The following is a 22,088-nucleotide window of genomic DNA, read 5'->3' on the forward strand; positions in this document are numbered from 1 at the left end:
TAGCATATCTGCCTGCTTGTAACACCATTATTTCTGACCAATAGCTAGCTTTGTGTGTTGTTTTGGAATTGTATGCAGCTCTCCGTATCTTTGGTGACATTGATTTTCACTGGGGTTGGATCAGTATAAATAGAAGAATGCAATTCTATATAAAGGAGAAATATTCTATGTAAACTGGCACACTTGAATTTAAGCATGCTTTAAAGTCAAGGCTGTAGGAATAAACCAATTTAAATGCTTCTATACTGTGTAAAGTTGGGATTTTACCCTCAGGCTGTGATTTTACCACTTGGGTTTGGAATCAAGCCATGGAGGTTAGGCGGAGGGACAGTTTGGGTAGAGCTGATTTATGGAATGCATGCTTTATGAGAGCTCTGAATTTAGATCAACTTGGGTGCACCCTAATGCCACTGTTCAGTACAAAAAAGGTAGTGATGGGATAACTTCACTCATTGCTCAGGATTGGCATTGCATTAATGTTACTCATTACTGGCACAAGATCAAGGGACTTGAGCAAGTCAGGCTGAACGAGGGCCAACAAAATCTTTATGTTGGACTAGTGCGTGTTGCTTCTTTACAAATGGTGTGTGTGCTTTACCTACCATACCCTATATTTTCATCTGTTGGTAAGCTTGATTGCTGGCAGTAGTTGTATTAAGAAGAAGCCATGGATAACTTATAAAGGCATTAAATTATTTTAAATGGCTTTTTAATGGGGGGAAAACATTTCTATTGGTATGTACCACATCAGTTAGGGCTAGAAAAATGTATTATATTAGAACCTTGGGGCTGTAACCTCAGCCTCAGCTCTGCATATCTACATATTCTCGGTAGATTTATTGATATCAAAGAAGCAAAATAATGGGTGAAACTGAAGTGCGCCGTGTCAAAGAAACCCTTGGGACAGGGAGTAGGTATAAAAATCCCCAGTATAACAAGCGAGTCATTCTATATGGTAAATGGAACGTTGAAAAACTGCACTCCTTTATACGTATCTCATGGGAGATAAGGGAGCAGTCCTAACCCATGATCTGTTCTGCTGCTTTGCGTGTTAGGATTTGGCAGAGGTGTGTCCTCACCTTACTCTGCTGGGGTGGGTGGGTCTTTGCTGCCAAAGGTACAGTCTATTTTGGAGCTACCACCAGCATGAATAATAATGGTCAGTGAAAACTCAAGCAAAGAGGTCTATTGGTGCCTCCTGAATAGGAGTAATTTTCAAAAACTGAGAGTGGATACAGGCAGCTCTTAACAGTAACCTATCCTGATATACACTGAATAGTCCTGCTGCGTGCTGAAGAAAACTTAACCCGAATTTCTTATGTTTTGTTATTACTCTTATTTTTATTGTGAGTTTCCACAACTTCCATCAAGAAGCAACAGCTCTTGTATAGTGGTCAACTTTGTGAGCTGCTGGACTTTTTAAATTTCCACAATGTCCCAACATAGTGTTGCTCAGGGCATTATGGGAAAATTAAATTGCTGACACTGGTCCTCAAGGCAGGGCATGCCAACTAAAAACAATCTCATACTCTCTCTAACTCCTCTGGTTCTCCATGCAATGCACCAATAAGTTGGGGCTCTTTGTAGGTCTCTTAGCCTTGGCTGTTACCACCTTCTGGAACCAGCCCTGGCTTCATCCCTTCCCTTCAACAACTGGTCTTTATGTTCAGTGCTGCTGGTGAACAACAAATATAATACTGTGCTGTATGACCCCATTTGACCAAATGCCTGCATTGCATTTAAATCATTCAGGGGACCAGAAATTTGAATAAATGGATTCTGTAATGTTTCAAGGGTGGTGAGGGTTTCACTCAATTTTATGCCAGACTCAATTATGTCTACTGAAAAGAAGTAGGGTGGTTTTACGTCCACCTGATAAGAACTAGGATGGCATTCCAGCCTGACTTGAGCACTGGGATTCTATTTCTGTGGTGTCACAATGACCTGGCCAGTGTTCTGCAACCTTGGGTACAAAGATGTTGTTGGACTACCATTTCCATCATCCCTGACCATTGATTAAACTGGCTGGGGATGATGGCAGTTGTAGTCCAACTATGTCTGGGAACCTAAGGTTGAAAAACACTGATCTAGACATACAGAACAAAATTTGGGATGATGACTAAGGTTCAGGTGCCGATCTTTTACGGGGCGCAATGCTAGCTGCTTACAAGATATCAGACAATAATTGTCTCTCTCTTTATCAATGCTTATCTCAAGCAAGGAGTAGAATGCACTCTCATTTCTGTGTTTCTGGGTTTCAGCCTTTGCCCTTTAATTCTACGCTCTCTCCATGAAGAAGAAAGCAATTTTCATAGGAAAGCTGGCTGGTGGGGAAAGGATTAAGAATCTAGTCGCTCTCCACACTGCTTCTCAAATAAAATTTGGAGCCTCCCAAATCTGCTATTTTTTTTAAAGAAAGGTTGGTTGAAAGTAACATGCATTTGCAACTTGGAAGACTAACCCCAGTGTATGGATTCATATATGTCTTGGTCTTGTGTTTACCATATGTTTAATAGGAATAAGGAAAAATGATCTGTAATAGGATTTTGTTTTATCCAAATAGCAGCTGTTTGCAATTTTTCTGAGCTTCCAAAAAGTCAGAAGACAGATGGGGCAGTCAAAATGTACATTATCAGTGCAGTTTATCATGGAGACAAACATTTTGAATGCCATGCTCATCATGACCTGAGCAGCATTTTCTAGGCTCCAGGCAAACTAGTTGTATTGGCCCTCATCCCATTAGAGACACACTAAACAATGTAATAAAAATCATATTAGTTCTGAAATTGTTAGATTTGAGGGGATCAGATAGTCACTATGGCTTTATGACTGTATCTGGCTTCCTAGGTTGTAAATCTGCAGTAAGAAGCATATTCTGCAGTCTTTGAGAATTTGAGTCTCAAGCCTCCTAAGAGGGGTCTACAAACGTTAGTTGAGCTTAGCCAATTGTAGATAGCAGAGCTCACCTTTCCTACTCCCACTTTGTGTGCCTTTAATTTTTACCTGGTGTCCTGGGAAAGAGTTTTATAGGAGAGAGGCAGCTGGCAAAGTATTTGGCTTTGTTCAGACAAATCGCTGGCGCATACTGACTTTTAGGCCCTGTGTGAATGAGCCTGGAATATGTCTTAGACGCAAATGTTCATTTCCCCCCATGAGTTCTTCAGTTCCCTCCTGTCCTGGTTTGTGACAAACCATAGCTGCTCATTACATCTGAACATAAACTATGGTTTAGGGTTTGTAAACCAGATTATGCCAGGGCCAAGCCTGTATGGGATGGAGAACCTGTGGCCCTCCAGAGGTGGTTGGACATCAGCTCCCATCAGCTCAATGCCTGGATAACGGTCAGGCATGATGGGAGTTGAAGTCCAGCATCTGGAGGTCCATAGGCTCTATTTTCTTGTTGCATGTTATGGTAGGATCTCCTTCCCTCCAACTCATGACATTGATGCTGTCACAGCAAGGCACCGTTTTGAAAGAGACATGCTCTCCTTTCCTCTATTGCTGATGACCCCCCCCCCAATTGCTCTGTTCACTATCTAGCCCATTGAAGAGTTCTGGAGAACTCAAAATCTTGCACACTGTGTTGTGATATTTTGGTTGACCTAATAAAGACATTGCCCTAGTAGGGATTTTGAAATAATTTTGTTATTCCCATGGTGGGAATATGCAGTAGGCTTTTCCTTCTGGTTGCCAGAATTAAATTTTCTGGTCACCAACACTTGTATTTGTGGGCTCCTGCCTCCTAGGTAACCTGAGGAATCAGATGAGTGCATGGAAAGGATGGTTCTGTTCTAAAATTGGTTGTAACTGGTTTCTGTAAATCTTATAAGATTTAATTACGTCTGGACAGTGAACAGATGCATTGTTAGAAATACATTCACTAAAATTACCGTATTTTTCTGGGTATAAGACTATGTTTCCCCTCAGTTTTTTTAAGTTTAACATTGGGGGTTGTCTTATACACGGAATATTTAAAATATTTATTTCTTAATTTTGGGTGCAAAAAATAGGGGTTGTCTTATAGACGATGAAATACGGTATATCCAGAACTCTGCATTGTCACTGCCCCCTCCATGGCAAGAGGCCATGGAGTTCTTTGATAAGTTGTGTCTTGAATACGTATATTCTACCCTCAAAACTCTTTACCATAAATGTTTTTGGTAGTAATAGCTATACACAATTGAAGGTCTAAGTGGTAAGTTGCATTTCACACAAATATTGTAATGTTTTTCACCTGCTTGGGAGCTGTTAATCCAGTTTCCTGGAATAACCACTGATATTACAACCCCCTGGGTAGTTTCCAGATGATAAAGTTGTTTGTTCTTTCCCCTATCCAAATTACATTGATGTTCAAAGGGAATGGGACATTATTTATTGGCAGCTATTTGAAGGAATCAACTTAGTTTAGATTTGAGTAATTCAGGCTGAGTGTATAATGCCTTCACACATACTCTGTTATACTACTTGTGTGGCCATAATGAGGTAATCAGATAGTCACTTCATTTAGGTTCCAAGATAGAAACACATTATTAATATCAATGGAATTAGTCCTAAGCAAGTGGTTTTAGCGTATGGACACCCTTAGAGTTGTAATACTGCCCCTACTTACCTGGAAACAAGTCCCATTAAATCATTAGAGGCTTACCTTTGAGTAGACACACATTAGTCTCGCTGTTAAGTGCCTTACAATGTATTTTCAGAACCATATTTTATTTTATTTATCACTTCACTTCACTTCATTGTCCCATTGGGCCTTAGAAATATCCACAGCCAGCATTCATGTATGTAAAATCAACATTCAGAGACACTTGTGTTGGACTCCTTTCCTGTCTTAAAATTGTTGACTTGTATTTGTCAAAGTAGTTTAAATGGTTATCAGCTACTAGTGATGTGTATGGCTTCATGTGGCCATGCACCATGATCCCTACACAGTTTTGTTCATTTTTCACATATAGTTGTTTTCATATCAATTGAAAACCTAACTAGTGGTGCAACCCAACTGAAGTGAAATACTTTTGTAAACAATTAATCTATGTGGGAGAGTTACGCATGTGATATGCAGTGATCCTATGCATGTTTTCTCAGAAGTAAGTCTTACTGAGTTCAGTGGAGCTTACTCCCTAGTAAATATGCATAGGATTGTAGCCTACATTGAAAGAAATGGGACACAGGAATACTTAATTTTGGCTGTCTTGTACCTGTAGTGAGTAAGCTGAATTCTTCCTATTGCTGTTTGTCTCTCAAACCATTTTTATTCCTAAAGAAATCTGGGAGAAGGAATGTATCCTACTTAATGGAATTGAAATTAACTTCCTAGCTGCAGTTAATGTCTGCCAATAGGGCTATTAGCTGCTTGATTTCCAGGGAAATGATGATATCGTGTCTACTGAACTGTACAAAAGTAAACTTTACAGTTTCTAATCTCCTGCCCCCCATGTCCCCTGTTAACTCCAACTTAACAACAGCTTCAGATGATCCTTAGTAAAAAAAATTTAAAAATCATTTTAATTGTTTTTCCCCCTCCCACCATCCTGTTCCATCCCCCAACCTAAAACATTTATTTATTTAATCACTTCTAGGCAACCTTTTAAGGCACCCTCGTCCCCAGGCATCTTACATAAAATCACCATAAAATACCACATTTCAGTAAAAACACCCATTTAAAACACCAATCTAAAACAATATGCAGACCAGCAGTACACCATTATTGATTAGCTAAAACAGTTTCAGACAATTTCAAGTCATCATTGCCGTAACTCTTTTAAGAAAAGGCAATCTGAAATAAGCGGGTTTCGAAGTCTGCTCTGTTAGAACTGTATTCACATCCCTTGGGAGGGGATTCCACAAACATGGAGCCATACCCAAGCTAAAAAATCTAAATCTCCCACCCCTTGCTTCCCACAAAATGCCCTGGTGGGGGTTATTGGGTGGGCTACCAGGGAGGCAGACTGCTGGGGATGTTGGTGGAAAGAGACAAGAAACTTTCCTCCCATGAACTTGCTTAAGGTAATTTATATTGGGGGTGATTTTTCCTTTGCCAGCAGCTCCCAAGTGTGCCATTGGTCAGAAGAGCGCTTCCCAGAGACACATTGCAGCTGGCATTGGGAGGGAAAGGAAGCGTTCCTTCACATTGGAAGAGTCTTATACTGAGTCAATATTGTCCCTGCTGGCTGGCAGTGGCTCTCTAGGGTTTCAGCCAAGGGACAGTCTCAAACCAATTTGGATATGCCATTGATTGAGCTTGGGACCGTTTGCATGCAAAACAGATGCTCTACAGTCCTTCTATCAACATTTTAAAGTTGGTTTGTCTTAGGATCCAAGCCCTTGCAAACTAACCATTGAGAAGGACTACATATGTAGTGAGCCCTGCTGTATCTCTGCTCCTAACAATCAGACTCATAACCTATCAAACACCAGCCATGCCTCTCTAACTGCTGTCCATGCCTCTCAGAAGGTCAGTGCTTCTGTCTGTGACCTCTCCTGCCACTACTGCTGCAATATTTATGAGGATGATGAATCTCTGTTTGGGACAATTCATCTGAGTCTCTGCTCTACAGTGGATAAATTAATCTGCCAAAATGTCGGCTTATAATTGAGAAGAGTTTACTTAGGCTAATAAGTTCTCTCTCTCTCTCTCTCTCTCTCTCTCTCTCTCTCTCTGTCACACACAAACACACACTCTACACCTCCAACAACTTTTTATAGGATGCATTAAACAGGATTTTAATGTTTTGATATTGCTTTGTGCAGCATGAATTCTGTACCACAAACAAAATAAATAAAAGCGGCAAACTACACAATAAATTATAGGTTTTTGTGAGTGGAATGTATTGCACAAAAAGTATGTGCAAAATGATTTCACCTCTGAAACCAGGCACCTTGAAAAATGTTGTTGTTGCTGCTGCGAGAGCCAGTGTGGTGTAGTGGTTAAGAGCGGTAGTCACGTAATCTGGGTAACCGGGTTCGCATCGCCACTCCTCCACATGCAGCTGCTGGGTGACCTTGGGCCAGTCACACTTAGAATCATAGAATCATAGAGTTGGAAGAGACCACAAGGGCCATCGAGTCCAACCCCCTGCCAAGCAGGAAACACCATCAGAGCACTCCTGACATATGGTTGTCAAGCCTCTGCTTAAAGACCTCCAAAGTGGGAGACTCCACCACACTCCTTGGCAGCAAATTCCACTGTCGAACAGCTCTTACTGTCAGGAAGTTCTTCCTAATGTTTAGGTGGAATCTTCTTTCTTGTAGTTTGGATCCATTGCTCCGTGTCCGCTTCTCTGGAGCAGCAGAAAACAACCTTTCTCCCTCCTCTATGTGACATCCTTTTATATATTTGAAAGGCATCTCTTTGAAGTCTCTCAGCCCCACTCACCTCACAGAGTGTTTGTTGTGGGGGAGGAAGGGAAAGGAGATTGTTAGCCGCTTTGAGACTCCTGAAGGGGAGTGAAAGGCGGGATATCAAATCCAAACTCCTCTTCTTCTTCTTCTTCTGCTGCTGCTGCTGCTGCTGCCGTTATGTTAGTAGCATTAAACTGTTACAATGATGCATTAATATGTATTCTTCCTGTTGCTGCTTTTGGCTCATTTATGTGGGAAGGTGGCATACAAATTAAAATAAATAAATGATGGAGGAGTTACTGTATATCCCACACTTCTAGTTAAAATACACTGGTCAGCGCAGCCTACAACATATACAAGAAGAATGTCATAAAAACAATCTAAAACAATTATAGAGAGAGAGGATTAGTGATCGAAAAAACTGGGGGAGGGATTCTGCCTCATAAAATAAAAGTCTGCTGGATTAGAAAGGACAAAGTGCATCTGAGCACATGTAAAATGCCTTGGATGAAACTCAGGTGCTCTGTGGACACACACAAATATTGCACCACATAAAACTCGGGAAATGACAATAAAATCTCAGAATAGATTGTTATTGATCAGGCAGATAAGATTTTGGCTTTGCCTAAGAGCCTAGCTTGTACTTGGTGGGTCTGTCTACAATACTGAGTTCTATACAGTACAGTGACTTAGCAGGAGGGTGAATGGCATCTCTACCACAGCAGGAAAGGTGGAGGTGACAAATGGATTAAACTACTGTAACTTCATCCTAGGGAAGTGCAACTTTCCATCCAGACTTGTCTCAATCGTATCTTTGGTTATAAAGAGACATAGTGGCAAAGAGAGATGCACTGTCCCTGTTCCCCTGTCACAATGGGATCTCACCCAAAGGAAAGAGCAGGCTAAGCGATTCTAAGGCAGGATTTTTGTGATACTATAAAATAAATCAGAAGCTCCTGCAATACATGCAGTTCTTTTTTAACTATTAACTCTGCCTTTCTGGAACTGTGCCACCAGTATATTTTCAGCGATTAGATCACGTTCTAAAATTGGCAATGCACTAAAATTTGACAGAATCCTGTCTCCTGCCCTATAAATATCCACTCCAAAGTCCTATCTCTCAGGAGAGAGAGAGAGAGAGAGAGAGAGAGAGAGAGAGAGAGAAAACCACTTGATGATGATGATGCTATGGAAGCTTGCTGTGCAAACTGGGGTCCTGGTTAGAGCCCAGGGTGAGAGAAGAACAAATAGAAACTCCAGAGAGAAAAGATGCCAAATAGAATTGTCAACAAGCCAGAGTTCTTGGCCAAGAGCAGCTCCTTTAAGTAATAGTCCAGAGACTCTCGAGATACGGTCGACTGTACCTTTACAAAACGCGCAAGCTATATTTTCTGCTGTTTCTACTGTGTATGAAAATATTTTGGAGGGGAAAATATTTCATGGAAACCTGGCTCTTTGACCTTTAGGTGTGGAAAGAGTTTAGCAGATGGATGCCAGCATGGTGTCCAAAAAAATGCCATCGCTGTCTGTAAGCATTTATTTTAGGGAGTGTGGTAGACATGGGTAGAATAACTGACTGTTGTGGAAAGGAGGGGGCACCTAACCCGTTCAGCCTTACTCTGCAGGCAGGAACATTCCTGATGTCTCAGTATAGATTTGGTGCAGTGTTCGCCCCTTTGCCCCTCCTCCAAAAGTCTTACTTGGAAACAATATGATGCACCGGATGCATTTCCAGCAAGACATGTTGTCGTTGTATGTTCTTCTCCTGCTCCCTAGTCAACAGGACTGTCAGCAGACATCTTGGGGCCCTTAGCACTGTGTCATCAGTGGGGGCCCACACCCAGCACCCCGCAACACCCCCCCTCGTTGATATAATTCTTTCTTCTTCTGCCACTGCAGCATCATGTACCATGCCTGCCAAGCCCCCAAGCAGCCCCAGCTGTAACAAAACATGTCTCTCCCTTATTGGTCTCTACAGCCACAGCAGGCGTTGTAACCTTCCAACAGTTTGACATCACCCCCAAAGGCGCACCATTCCATTGTCTTTCAAGACAGAAGGGTGCCAGTCAAATATAAGAAATATGCAGCTGTTAAACTTCTACCTGTCATACAGCTGTTGAAGGCATAGAATCTCTATGAAGCTAATCCTGAAAGAGTAGCCATGCTAGTCCTTTGCAACAATGCCAGCTTAGGTGTCTTGTGGCTTTTTGACATTTTAACTGGTTTATCGTGGCATGAGCTTTTGTGTTCTTGAGCTCACTATGGGCCCATCCACACTTCAGTTTGTCCTGTGATTTCAGCTGCTATTTGGCTTGCAAAGGAAAATCTACATATGAACGAGGTTCCACATTTCCCCTGGTTTAATTTCACCATCACCTATCTTTCCCTATACTTTGGATACTTATCATAGTAGCTTCAACCCAGGGCCCACAACCCTTCCTTTTTTAGTACAAAGTTGTTCTCTCTCCCATTGTACGTGTCAGCCTCTCAAATGTTTTTAAATGGCTCATGCTGAGTTTTGTCACTTTCAGGCCTTTTGACCTTGTCCACCTCACTTAGCTTCCCTGTCTTTTACATGCCTTGTGAGTAAAAGAAAACACAGATAATATTTGCCCACTGTTCATAAAACACTTTTAAGTCAGCGTATGGAAGGCATTATATAAGTGTTAAGTATTTTTATGACGGGTTTATTACAGTCCATCTTCTCTGGCCCCGACATGTCTGAGCCAGGTAGCATTGCCAGCGTTTTTTTAGTTGTTTTTGCTTTCTTTTTCTCCTCCTCCTCCTCTTCAACTGATCTTAGCCATTCTGCTTTTCACTCTGTTGCCTTTGCTTTCTGCTTTTCTGGCTGTTCACCCCAGAGACAGCTGTCAGAAAGCTGCTGAAGACCATCAGGTATATCTTGGCATTTCCTGCTGCACAGCCTCTGACCTTAGTGACAGCAATCCCTGCAACAGTGCTAGGCTACAGAAAGCCCGAGAAAGCAATAGAACAAGGCAGTGCTTAGATCATTGGGAAAGGCAGTATGAAAGTGGTACTGCCTGGTGGAAAGGTTGGGGCCTCAGCAGTGGCGGAGGAAGCCTCTCTGGCACTGAGGGGCAGGGTGAACTGCCCTGCAGCGCCCACACGGTGCCCGCATGGACTGCACATGCGCAGCACCCATACAGACGGTGCTCGAGCAGCAGCCCGTATGGACACCACATGTGTGCCCTCGGCTGCTCTACAGCTGGGGGAGGGAGGCAGCAGGCCATCTTGTCACCCACCCCCGGGTGGCACCCTGGGTGGACCGCCCCTGCCCCCCCCAACACCTCTGGGCCTCAGAGTCTTTCAGGAGAGCAGCTGCTGCATGCTTCCAGTTGCCATCCCTGTTCACAAGGGAGGAGGACACTGCAGAACAAGTGTACATGACTTGTCTCAAAGAATCCTGGTACAGTCATACCTTGGGTTGAAGTAGCTTCAGGATGTGTATTTTCAGGTTGCGCTCCGCGGCGACCTAGAAGTAACGGAGCACATTACTTCCGGGTTTCGCCACTTGGGCATGAGCAGACAGTCAAAATGACGTCACGCGCATGCGCGGAAGCAGCGTATCGCAACCCGCCGAGATGGGTTGCGCTCGCTTCAGGATGCGAATGGGGCTCCGGAACGGATCCCGCTCGCATCCAGAGGTACCACTGTAAATAGATTGTGAAGAGTGCTGGGAATTATAGCTCTGAGGGGCAAGCTACAGTTCCCAGGATTCTTTGCGGGGAATCCATATCCATTTAATGTATGGTGTGCATATAGCCTAAGTAAGCTCTACTGAACTTATAATATTAGGGAGCAACTGGGACCCGGTTCTCCGCATGGTTTAAAACACATTAATAGGAAATGCACCCATACCAAATAATTTTATTTATTGATTTCGCAAAATTGATATATTGTTCGATTGTAAGAAAACCTCAAAACAGTTTACAAATATGATCAAATTTGGGCCACAGAACGGGTGGTGGGGTAGCCTCTCCCCTGCCACCAATGCGGTTTCTGATATTTTAAATCTTCCTTGGTAGAGGAAACTACTCTTTTGTTCCACAGGGGAGGAAATAACAGCTACCATTTCCCAAAGATAGTAGACTGTTCATGTAGGAAAGAGCAAAGCAAGAGAAGCTGGCAGGAAAATTATAGTACTTCACCATAGCTCCCTAGAGTAGTAAATGGGTTATTAAAATCATACCCAGATATGGAGGTAGTAGAATATATTTCTCATATTCTTACTTGATTTTTGAAAGTTAATAATTCTATAGTCTAGGTGGGATATGGACTGTGCTAATCTTCAATCCAAACATGGCTAGAGAAGCCACTACATGGAGCATGATTCTTGGTACAAGCTTTAAAGCATTCTCAATTTAATGGTTTCATGATTTGTCCTTTTACTTGAATTAAAATTACAGTCACGCACATTGCGGGAGACAAGTTTAAAAACAGATGACAATAAGGAGGAAAAATGGCAGCTGTTGGAATACCACCACTCAAGTGTTCTCTAGATTACATCTTTTGGGGTGTCCCCCTCCCCTTTATGGTTCTATTCATTTCTTTAGTTGCCTAATAAAACCTTACCTGCAGCAAATCCTTTATCTAAGGTCATAAATGCAATCAGTAAAAGAACTTATCTTGGAGAAGGATCGCTTTCAGATTTTAATTGGGTTACAGCTGTCTGTAACAAACAAAACCCTGGTGCTGGGATCATACTGATGAATCTCTTGTATTCTCTGAGTCCTTTGCTGCTGGCTTCCAAAAGAAATGAGAGTTTGGAATGGAATAGGGGCACAACTGCTCTGACTCGCTATGGTCATTCCTATGTTCCTAAGCTTCTGGCAGCCAATCCTAAACACTTGCGCTGGCATGTCTTCCTGCATTTGTCTTGTAATATCCAGTGCCAAAAAAGTGATTTTGAAAAAAAGTTATTAGGCAATCAGATGTTTCTAGTGAAACACAAGGCTATTATTATTATTGCTGATCCGTGAACCCCTTGTTTAATCTCATATCCTTCAGCCCAACTTCTGTGGAGACCAAGTACTTGCAAGAGCATTTGCTGTTAATTCTGTTTCCATTTGTGCCCTCACCTCTTCCTGCTGTCTCTCCCTATTGTCAAATGTTAAATTGTAAGCGTCTAGTGGGCTGAGACCTTTTTCTCTTTGTGCTACCATGTGAAAACCACTCAACTGTTGTGTATATCAGTGGCACTAAAATGGTAAACATCCTTCATCATCTAGGATTAGAGCAGCAATACCTCTCTTTGCCTTGCGTTTAAACATCAGTAGCTTTTTCCATATTAAATGATAATAAAACATTCAATATTGAATAAGAAACTTTGCACCAACATTTTCTGTCCAAGACTTCAGTCTTTTTAATTTGTTAAAAGTTACAGTACCACACTGCCAGGAGGTACTGTTGTTCTGTATTAACATATTTTGAAAAGCTGGATGTGTTATTATTAGTATTAAATTTTTGAATTATATTATTTAATTTTTGAATTGCTGCCTATGAGGCATCTGGAAGTGATTTGCAATATAATGAAAACATATAAAGCATTTACATTAAGCCACTCATCCAAGGCAAAAAAAGTATTCATCTTTATCTCAGGAAACTGGTGTATAGCTTTTCTTTACATGGCTGTGAAATAGGGTAGGAATCTCATGCCCAGGGGCAGTGGGTGGGGCAAATGCAGTCTTCCATGCCTCCTTATCTGGTCCTTTAGACTCTCTCCAGAGTCCAGACCATATACTTCTCACTGGCCCTACTTTGTGCCTCCTGAGTGATTTTTCTTGGTTGGAATGTGTTCTTGAACTGTGATAATGGCTCTTGCTTGCCTGGATGGAAAATAGAGAGTATGGAATCCTCTAAGGGACACAGGTGGCACTGTGGGTTAAACCACAGAGCCTAGGGCTTGCTGATCAGAAGGTCAGCAGTTTGAATCCCCGTGATGGGGTGAGCTCCCATTGCTCGATCCCTGCTCCTGCCAACCTAGCAGTTCGAAAGCACGTCAAAGTGCAAATAGATAAATAGGTACCACTCCGGCGGGAAGGTAAACGGCATTTCTGTGTGCTGCTCTGGTGCGCCAGAAGCAGCTTAGTCCTGCTGGCCACATGATCCGGAAGCTGTATGCCTGCTCCCTCGGCCAATAAAACAAGATGAGCACCACAACCCCAGAGTCGGTCACGACTGGACCTAATGGTCAGGTGTCCCTTTACCTTTTATGGAATCCTCTAGCCTTTCGTGGTTGGAACATGGCACACACTACAAAGATAAGAGAATCACATCCATTGCTCTGAACACTTTTGCTTCTGATCCCACCCACCACTGCCATGCGTTCCTCAGGTTCCTCATGAGCAAATGTGGCCCTAAAGGTAAAGGTAAAAGGACTCCTGACCATTAAGTCTAGTCATGAACGACTCTGGTGTTGTGGTGCTCATCTCGTTTTACTGGCCGAGGGAGCCGACGTTTGTTCGCAGACAGCTTCCGGTTCATGTGGCCAGCATGACTAAGCAGCTTCTGGCAAACCAGAGCAGCACACGGAAACGCCATTTACCTTCCTGCCGGAGCAGTCCCTATTTATCTACTTGCACTTTGACGTGCTTTCGAACTGCTAGGTTGGCAGGAGCAGGGACCGAGCAACGGGAGCTCACCCCGTCGTGGGGATTTGAACTGCTGACCTTCTGATCGGCAAGCCCTAGGCTCTGTGATTTAGACCACAGCGCCACCCTTGTCTACATGTGGCCCTGCCTTGAGCTAAAAAGGGTTCCCCACACCTCATGTAAGGCACATTTCCTTCAGCTGGAGAATTACCGGTAACTCTCAATGTTGCTCCATTGCTCCAGATAGCAACCCCAGCTTTTAAGAAACCCTTTACATTTCTTCTGGCCACAGACAAAAACCACTTTCATATTGCGGCTATTTGAGTGCAGCAGGAAACAAAGAGAAGTCCCCAGAATGAGCCAATGTGTAGACCAGGGATCAGCAACCTTTTTCAGCCGTGGGCTGGTCCACTGTCCCTCAGACCATGTGGTGGGCTGGACTATTTTTTTTTTGGGGGGGGAATGAACAAATTCCTATGCCCCACAAATAACCCAGAGATGCGTTGTTGTTTTTTAAAGCACACATTCTGCTCATGTAAAAACACCAGGCAGGCCCCACAAATAACTAGGAGATGCATTTTAAAAGCACACATTCTACTCATGTAAAAACATGCTGATTCCCAGACCGTCGGTGGGCCGTATTTAGAAGGCGATTGGGCCACATCCAGCCCACGGACCTTAGGTTGCCTACCCCTGGTGTAGACCCAGAAACCTTCCACTCATGGAAGGAAAGATTAAGAGGAGAGGTTTCCCTGCTAGGTGCAGCATGCGAGGAACTCTTGTTTGCAACCTGTCATGAAAGCGCTTTTCAGTTTATTGCTCCATCCATGTTATCCTTGGTATCAGTGCTGAATTCTTCACTGATGTCACAGAAGGGCAGGGCACATAATCCTTTGGAGGGAGAAGATAAGAGGGAACACAATCAGACTTTGGATAAAAGGAACTTGTAATGAAAGGCTTGTGAAAATAGAATAGAATAAAATAATAGCTTCAGGGCAAATAGCTGCTTGGGTTTGTGTTTGTATTTGCATATGTGCATGAGTGTTGTGATTTAGGGTTATGTTTAGAGTAGACCCACTGAAATAAATGATATGACTAAAGTGGCATTGATTTCACTGGGTGCATGACAAGGGGCCCTGCGGGATCTGATTTCTTTCCGTAGGGCCTGTAAGACAGAGTTGTTCTGCCTAGCCTTTGGCTTAGAATCAGTTTGATTCCCTCCCCCTCTTTCTTTTTCCTTTCTCCTCCTGTGAAGAGGCTGCATCGTAATGTTTTAATGTTGTATTTTAATCTTGTTTTTAAAATTGTATTTTAATCAACTTGTTTTTATTATTGGTTGTTAGCTGCCCTGAGCCCGGTCTTGGCTGGGGAGGGCGGGGTATAAATAAAATGTTGTTGTTGTTGTTGTTACGAGGGCTGTGTACACAAGACATTTTATTCTCAAAACAATGAAGACTGAGTACTAGGGGTTTTTCCCTGTAGTCCACACACAATCTAGATCTGCAGTAGTGCATTTTTTTGCCTCTGAAGAGTCCTTCTTGAAAAACGTGTTTTATGTGAAAAATAAAATCTCATTGCAGATTGATTCTACATTACCTGGAATATGTCCACTTGAAAACTGATAAAAACAGATGCAGGTGGTCTCAGCAATGGGGGGGAGGGGGCAGATGGTATCCACATCTTTCCAGGCTAGACCTGTACCAAGATTGCAGTCACCACTTCCTTCTTAACTAGGATGGGGGCTGAGAAAAAATGGCATGGGAAACCTAATCAGGGGGAGGGTTTTCAAACCTGTATCAAGTAACCACACCCACCCTTGTGGACTGCAGGATCTAGAATCATTCTAGATTGAAACCAACATGTTGAGGATGAGTGTGAACAATTTTAGACTGAAAAATACCACATTCTTGTGCTACAGAGTGAACACAGCCTAAGTCTGGATCCAACCCATAGCCCTTTTTACATCTTCCCAGATGAAAGAAAGTTTGGGAGCCCTATATGTTGGCAGTGATTGGTGGTGGTGTCGCTCACTTTAGCCTCCAGTTCCTCCTCTGAAAAAACAGAGGTTTAAGTGAGTCCAGTGGTGGTGGTGTTTAAAGACAAATCATAAAATATTTCAGACTGGACTGAGACATCTGCACTCTTCGATTTCTATGGTCTACTCTGAGCTCTCTTTTTTATTAACTCTCGAAGGTTCAGTCACATAAATACCACGTTAAGAGGCTTAATCAAATACAGTGGTACCTAGATTAAGAACTTAATTCATTCTGGAAGTCCATTCTTAACCTGAAACTGTTCTTAAACTGAGGTACCACTTTAGCTAATGGGGCCTCCTGCTGCCGCTGGCACATGATTTCTGTTCTCATCCTGAAGCAAAGTTCTTAACCTGAGGTACTATTTCTGGGTTAGCTGAGTCTGTAACCTGAAGCATCTGTAACCTGAAGCGTCTGTAACCCAAGGTACCACTGTACTGTACTTCAGTCTTAGGTTCTCAGCCAGAAATAAGCACAAGAGAATTGGTGCACCATGAGAGGAATTCCTGTTTGCACTCTGTTGTACCATTGTCCTATGGTTTATTGCTCCCTCCATGTTGTCATTGGTTTCAGTCCCTGAATTCTTCACTGTTGTCAAAGATGGGCAGGGCACATCATCTGTCTCCCTTGGGCAAAGAAGATAGAGGGAATACAATCAGACTTTGGACAAAGGGAACTAGTGAAGAAACACTTGTAGCATGAATCAAAAATTCAAACAGCAGCCTCAAGGCAAATAGCAACTTTGGTGTGTGTACATTTGCATATGTACATGTGATTGTCAGTGGTGAAAATGGCAAAGGGAGGAATTAAAACCATCCCCTCATGCCATGAACCCAATCCTGATTGGGGTCCTCTGTGAGTATTGCAAGTTAAAAGAACACTCTGAGTCACAAAATTAAACAAAATGTGACTAACATGACATCTAGTTCATTCCAAAGAAGTTAATTATACTGGAGTCTTTGGAGAGATTCAATCCAATGCGTGCTTTTCCCGAGGCAAACTCCAGTTAATGAAGTAAGTGAAGATCCAAAGGTTCAGGCTGTAAGGCTACTTTGGAAGTAAGCACCATTGGACACAAGACTTTCTTCTGAGGAAACCTACACAAGAGAGGGCATTCTAAGACAGGGGTAGTCAATGTGGTGCCCTCCAGGGTCTACAACTCCCATATACCTTGGCCATTGGCCATGCTGGCTGGGTGTGATGGAAGTTGTAGTCCACAACATCTGAAGGCAGCTTGTTCTACTTCTGAACATTAACTAATTTATTGATAGGTCTCTTTAAAGCAGGCTTCCTCAACCTCGGCCCTCCAGATGTTTTGAGACTACAGTTCCTATCATCCCTGACCACTGGTCCTGCTAGCTAGGGATCATGGGAGTTGTAATCCAAAAACATCTGGAGGGCTGAGGTTGAGGAAGCCTGCTTTAAGGTTATGAGAGGATGAATGGAGTCTTCTTTGTTTGTGGCAGGTGGCAGGCTCAAGGCTGGGACAGGAGTTCTGGGTGACCTGATGACCTCCAAGAGATTGTTCTAAGTGTAGAACCAAGGCCTTTATTTAGACTGGAACCCTTGTACTGTATAGGTGCCATCAAGATTTGCCAGGATTGTTATAAGGTGAAGCAAGGCAAGGTTAAGTCATCACCTGCAGGGAAAGAACAGCTAAATAATGTCACTTACTATTGACAGAACTGTAACCTGACTATTTACATATTTATTCATCTATAAGTCTTGCTGACTCCATTGAGGCAGGCACAAAAGAAAATGTGCATAGGATTGCCGCAAGGATTGTAGCCCCATATCAAGGGCTCCTTAACTGTCTCGTAAGGAACTTCTTGTGCTCAGCACCTCATATTTTCCCAACAGTTTCCCCTTTCAAAACTTTATCGTTCAAACTATGAACTGGAGCTCAAGGTACATCATTTAGGCTCAAAGTCCTCAGTGTTGAAGGGTCCCTGCTCCTGAACAAGATGTTTACGGTTTTGCAGATCTCCCAAACACTTTCTTGTGGTCCAAGAAGGCTCACTTGTGTCCAGCATCCAGAAACCAGATTCTAACCCAATGTGCCTCTGAATGAACACATGCATGCAGATGCCTATACCTGGGACCGGCTGGCAATGCTTTTCAGTGACGTTGCACCATCTCTGTGCCGATTCGGCATTTATTATGGAAAAACCATCCATCCACACGCAACTTCCTTCCTCTCTAGACAGGCAGGCAGAATTTTCCATTCTACCCATCACTTCTTTTTAAGAAAAGAAGAAATCTTAACAGAAATACACCATTTCCCTCCTCCAGCACACATATGTAACAAACAAGGTTGGAGAGCTGGAAGAGGTACAGAATGTAAGATGGGATAATGTAGCCCTGTTTTTGTCAGATGCAGATCCTGCTGTGCCTAGATAGTGTGCTTTCCTTTCCTTCGGAGAGCCAATCATACAAGGTATTTTTTGTCCCAGGGCTCATTCTGGGGCTGGCAGGTCTCACATCTGCCTGCCAGGTGTAACAGGCCATCAGGAACAGCAGGTACATCACATATGAGGCAGTGCAGCAAGCACAGCTTTGGTGCAAACAAATGCAGCAGCTTTGCTGTAGCAGCTTATAGGAATCTGAAAATAAAAATGCTTCAGCGGCCCCTGAACTCTTGAGCTTTGGTGATTGATGATCGCTGCTGGTGTTTACGAGGATATCTATGAAACGTAGTTGCTTGCATACTTTGGATCGTAAACCGATCGGTTGCAGACCAAGAATCCTGGAGAGGGAAGGTGGGCGGGGGAGAAAGAAGGGAACCTTTTGGGACCCAAATTATTGCAACAGAACTTTGGACCCAGGGCTGATCTACATCTGTGACATCTTTCTGGAGGGACCTGGTGTGTAGAGTCCATATATATGTATGTGTGATGATGACCCAGCCTATAATTAGCAAGATGGAGCAGGGATGCTATTTAAGATGAACAGGAGGAACCACTGATCTCATTCCTGGGAACCAAAAGACTGCTCCTAAACACCAATGGTCAAACTACACTTAAAAACTTAATAGCAGCCTTATATGTGCCAGTGTGTTTGCATGCAATTTAGATCTGCACTGCTGTGCTGGGGAAAGGGGAAATTTTTTCCCAATTGGAATCCCTTTCCCACAGCTATTACTTGCTCCATGGAGCAAAATATACAGGTCTCAATACGATATGTGTGTGTGTTGCCCTGCAGGGAAAATAGCAGCTTCATGAGCTTTAAAGAGGAAAAGGACACAGTGAAAAGGTTGCACAAATTCCTTAAGCACTGTGGTCCTGATTAAAATTAAGAGCAGTGTGGTGTAGTGGTTACAATCCTCGGCAAACTGAAGCGCATTGGGTGACCTTGGCTAGTCGCTGCCTCTCAGCTTAACTTACCTCAACAGGGTTGTTGTGAGGATTAAAGGAGGAGGGGAGGACAATGCCCACTACCTTGAGCTCCTTGGAAGAAAGGTGGGATATAACTGAAATAAACAAATAAAAGTCATCTCCTGTGATTGCTAGTAATACTGCAGAGCTGTGGCCCTTATTTGCCCTTGGTCAGACAATGTGATTTGTCTGATTTGTAGGCATCATCATCTTCAGCCCATTCACCTCTCTTTTCAGAAATTAAGGACTAGAGTAGCCATGGGTCCTACTTTACAGAAGACTGTCCTTCATTTGAAGGTGTCCTCTATTCAAGCAGTGTAGAATTGGGTCTACCTATACTTCAAGGTAGTTGTAGCTGAGACAGATGTCATATATCCTTCAGCAATGTCTTTGCACCACAGCGTTTTCACAGTTTAAACAAGGAAAGAGTTGCCTTTGGGGGTTTAATTTGAAATGAGGTTTACTTCTGTCAGGTTTTGGGAAATTTTTCTATGCCTGCATTTCCCCTGGAATTTGTGCATGAGGCTTGGGGAGGTTCAGGCTTTCGGGGTCTGCTTTGTTTTTTTTACTAGAACCCTGAAATCCACATGGATGTTTGATCTATAGACTCATTCCCAAAGCAAGATCATAAACAACAACAATAATAAAAATACTATGGCTCACCTGTAAAACATCAGTTTCAGCAAACAGTCCTTTTCAAGCTGGTGTTTCATTTGATGGCTCATTCCCAAAGTAAGTCATCACTTGATTCCACAGTCATCATTCATAACTATGAGCCAACAATAAGGCTCAGCAGCAGCACCCGTTTTCTGTGCTGCAGATGAGCTGTGAAGATGAGGGTGCCTTTGAGCATGTGCAAAGTGCAATGCCACCCAAGAACCACAATTTGTGCCCATGTGTGTAAGATGGGGCAGCTTCCAGATTCTCAGGCGAACTTGAGCCCCCAAACATCTCATTGTAGAAATGAAGCACTGGATCTGTACCAGTTTAGAGATTGGAAGGGAGTATTAGGAAGTGATGCAACAGAATCTCTGGCCACTGCTTGCCTGTGGGTTTGAGGATCTGATGTTTGGACAAGAGGAGAGCCTTTGAAGTTTTGCCTGAAGTTCCCTGAGCCGGCTCTCTCCCCCTCCATAAAGCCATTAGGCTCTGGTGGTGCCAGCCCTATCTCTTGCTCCATCTTGGCTGCTTTCCCCCACCCTCACTTACATACACAAACCTCCTGCCCTAGGGGTTGGAAGGAGGGGCAGGACCGTGAGTGAGCGGGGTTATTACAGGGAGTCCTTTTGAAGAGGACGTTTATTTTCGGGAGGAATTGCGGGGGAGCTGTTAGTCCCCTGCCATAGAGGCCAGGTCATTTCCGGGAAGGCTCTGCATGACAAAGAAGGGAGGTTTCACTCCCTTTGATCTGCCTTCGCCGGACCATGCGCTGCACACCTGCTAGCGAGCCGCCACCATGCTCTCTGGAAGGGGAGCAGAAGTGCCTCTGGGGCGCCCCCTGATGGGCTAATACCAAATGGCCTGGAGCCATCCCTTGGGGCTGAGTTAAGCCCCACCCCGCAACGATACTCCATCATTGTCTTCATCGGCTGCCTCTTTATAATGTGTGAAGCCCTCTCATTCCTAATCAGACTATCTAACCGGGTTTTATCAGTTCTCTCTCTCTGACAGTGCATTTCCCAAACCCTGCTAATAACTAGAGATACCTGGGATTGACCCTGCATGCATTTGGGATCCAGTAAAGAGTTCCCATTCAAAGCTCAGTATGGACACAATCATGCACCCTCCCTAAACTAAGTATGAATTCCAGTGTTGAAAGTGGCATGGCCATTGAGTGCCCCATATCCATGTCTCTGCTGGTGGAGCTGAGCTCTTTTGATGAGTTACAGCCAAATTAGTGGATTGCCCTAATTTGGGTTTGAGCTGACTTAAAATGTCACAAATGATCCTGTGAAACCTGCTCCCCCCCCCATGCAGCTTCCATAAGAGTAGTCATGCTAAAATAGTGAAGTATTGTGGCATCTTAAAAACTAGCATTTATTGTGGCTGAAGCTTTTGTGGGCTAGAGTCCACTTCACCAAATGCATGCTAAAGTGAACTCTAGGCTACAGAAGTTTACACTATAATAAATTTGTTAATTTTTAAGGTGCCACAAATCTTCAGGTACTTCTGAAGAGATGTGATGATTTACAAAACACAGTTTTCTAAATGAGTCATTTTCCACAATAGTCAGAAAACCCATTTTTAAATATAATCTATCTATCTGCAGAATTTGTGTTACTCTTGACACAATAAATCCGTTAATATTTAAGGTGCCCTGAGCCCCTTTGTTTTGTTTTTACAAATCTTCAGATACGCCTGAAAGGGCAGAAATGATTTACAAAACTTTCAAACACAACTCTCAAAGTGGATGATTTGCCAAGATAGTCAGAAGGCATGTGCTGTTGTTTTTAAATATATGCAGAAATTGTGTTACTCTTGACACAAAGGGTAAGAGATAACAGGAGCAGTAACACAATCTTATGCAGCCTTCTTGACAAAAGGATGTTCCTTCCAGTATGAACGAAAGGGGGGTGGGGTGGGGGACCATGAAAGAGATCTCCTCTCCACCTCCACCCTCCAGTTAATTTTTAAACAAGAGTTGGCTCATACTTTCCTGGAAGTTTTGCCTATTGACTTGAAGAACCTGCCCATCCCCCCTTGGCTAATCTGGTTGTGCATGGTAGCAA

At 43.2% G+C, this 22,088-nt stretch overlaps 1 protein-coding gene and 1 long non-coding RNA gene across 7 annotated transcripts in view; one reads left to right on the forward strand and one right to left on the reverse strand.

The window, feature by feature from the left end:
* WNT5B (Wnt family member 5B) overlaps positions 1-22,088 on the forward strand; it is a 133,143-nt gene that overhangs the window by 89,910 nt on the left and 21,145 nt on the right. Inside the window, exon 1 of one of the 6 annotated variants that reach the window (XM_082240598.1) lies at positions 19,641-19,704. The exons of the other annotated variants lie outside the window; for them this stretch is intronic. The gene's annotated coding sequence lies outside the window, so the exon portion shown is untranslated. Of the gene's footprint in view, positions 1-19,640; positions 19,705-22,088 lie in introns of those variants that run through there. 6 annotated transcript variants of the gene reach the window in all.
* On the reverse strand, positions 15,595-21,085 carry LOC309542132. The gene is made up of 3 exons (XR_014224112.1): positions 20,023-21,085; positions 16,512-16,611; positions 15,595-15,694 (listed from the first exon to the last, which is right to left on the reverse strand). It is a non-coding gene; the product is annotated as an uncharacterized lncRNA (long non-coding RNA).

Source organism: Podarcis vaucheri, assembly GCF_965113315.1.
Source record: "Podarcis vaucheri genome assembly, chromosome: 10".
In the NCBI taxonomy this organism is placed as follows: Eukaryota; Metazoa; Chordata; class Lepidosauria; order Squamata; family Lacertidae; genus Podarcis; species Podarcis vaucheri.